We start from the raw sequence: 2,500 nt of genomic DNA on the forward strand, positions 1-2,500 counted from the left end.
GGAGGGAAAAGGCGGAGGGAGAGGGGAAGAATAAAAAAGGACTTTTCGATTTCGCCATTTTTCTTTTCTCTCTCCCTCCCTCTTTCTATACCTCTCCCTCCACCCGACTCCACCCCACTCCCTTCGCGCAAAGTTGAAAAGGTCAACCGACATCTTTTATTATTTTTTTCTTCACATAATTTTTCGTGATGAGACGAAATAAAAAAAAAATGCAAAAGATACCCGCGTAAAGTAAAAAAAAAAAAAAAAAAAAATGGCTACACAATTTTTTTTTCCTTCCTATTCCCTTACATTTCCTTTTAATTACATTTAGATAAAGACTTTTTTTTTTCTTTATCGTTTGATAATAATGATAAGCAATCAAAAACTCTTATTATTATTATTATTATTATTATTTTCATTCGGTTTAAGGCAATTTATTAAAATCCAGAATACTTGAAAAAAAGGGAAACGATTAAAACCGAATGAAAAATAAATAAATAAATTAATTAATAAGTAATAATAATAATAATAATAATAATAATAATAATAAAATAAAAACAATGGAAATGAATTTCACCGCGAAATTGAATATAGCAAATATTCGAAAACAACTCACCGTGTTAAATCCTCTCCGTAAAGTTTCCTTTGCGCGCCTTTTTTTTCTCTCTTTCTACCTTCTTTCTCTCTGTCTCTCTCTCTCTCTCTCTCTGTATTTTTCGTTCCATCCATTTCGTCGAAATTCCTTCCATTCCCCGATTTACGACAATTTTCAACACAAAAATCACAAATCAAAATTTTTTTTTTCGTTTTCCATTGTCTTTCCTTTTCGGTTTTCGTAAATGACAGTTCGAGAGAACGAGAGAGAGAGAGAGAGAGAAAGAATCCGAAAAAAAAAAAAATAGTAATAATAAAAATTATGCGAATGTTTATGTTTTCCGCGCTCGCGAACGAACAACTACTACTACTAAACCAGGTGAAAAGAACAATGAGAATAATGATAATTTTTTTTTTTTTTTCAGACGGTCGAAATCAACTACATCGCAAGAACGTTGCAGTACAAATATGTCCTAAAAAGAGCAAAAGATGTGATGAAGCGCTGGCGGAGGTTAACGAAACACACAACGTTGCACGTGTGAAGTCAATGACCTCTTCTGCGATATTTGGTCGCCTGCGCAGGACCGGCCTGCGTTGCCCCTGCGTCGTGTCCTCCCCTCCTCATCCTCCTACTCCTCTTTCCCGCCGCGGACAAACAACACTCAACCGCCGCCGCCGCCGCCCGCCTCACACGAAATAATAATCCCCCGAAACCCGATTCCCCTTCCTCCCCTCCCCTCCTTCGCCCCTTCCCCACCCCCACCCATCCTCCTCCCATCTCCTACCCTCTTTCCGATATCTGAAACGATGATGATGATGATGATGATGATGATCCCCAGCCCCCGGATAAAATTAAACGTGTATGCGTATATATATACACGCTCATACGTGTGCATGTGCGCGTGTCATACGTACGTACGTAAGACCTTTTAAAAAAAAAAAAATTAATGCCAATCAGAAAACAAAAAGCAAAAAAATAAAAGAATTTCTTTTTTTAAATGCCATCTAACAACGACTGTTCCACATATCGCAGATAAATAAAATAACTCGTACTACGATCAACAAACAAACAAACAAGCAAACAAACAAACAGCTACAAACAACGTAAAAATTTGCATTTTTCAACTTACGCGTATTATTACATATATCACATCATCGCGCTTTTTTCCGCCCCGTATAAAAAAAAAAAAAAAAAATACAATGATAACAATAAATTTTTTCTCTCTCTCTTTTTAGGTTAAAAAAAAAGAAAGAGAGAGAGAGAGAGAGAGAAAATTTTTTTTCTTCTTCTTCTTCCTATTGCCCTTATATAAACCTGGCAAACTTTTTTTTTTTTTTTTTTTTTATAAAAAACGCGAACGAAAAAAAAAGGGAGCACGCACACACGCGCACTCACTCACGCACGCACGCACGCACAAATGGAAAAAATGAAAAGTCTACATTCAATCCGATCCTTGACAATTTTCCCACGTGGAATCGATCGTCCTTGCAAGAAAGGTCGACGTCCTACAGAAGAAACCACGTGTTTTATGACCTCAGGTCGTTGACACGGAGTTGTTGGTTGCGTTGCCAAACCCTTCGCTCTTTCTCTACATTTCACCAATGGTATGTAGGTCTTTGAACTCGAATGAACTTTTATTTATTTTTTTTTTTTCGAGTGCGATTTCTATCTTTGAGAAATTTCTCTGACTTGCTTCGGCTACTCTCTCACTCACACGCACGCACACACGCACACGCACACACACACACATTCTCAATTTTTTTTCTATCTTTCTTTCTTTTATTTTCTTGAACTCGCAAGGAAAAAAAATTCACCTTCACAATTAATAATTAACAAGAAAGAAAGAAAGAAAGAAAGAAAGAAAAAATTCGATGAAAATGCCTTAAAAAAATAATCCCTGTAAATGGGGGGCAAAGAATTTAA

Source organism: Pediculus humanus, genomic scaffold (genome assembly GCF_000006295.1).
Source record: "Pediculus humanus corporis 1103172108309 genomic scaffold, whole genome shotgun sequence".
Classification (NCBI taxonomy): Eukaryota; Metazoa; Arthropoda; class Insecta; order Psocodea; family Pediculidae; genus Pediculus; species Pediculus humanus.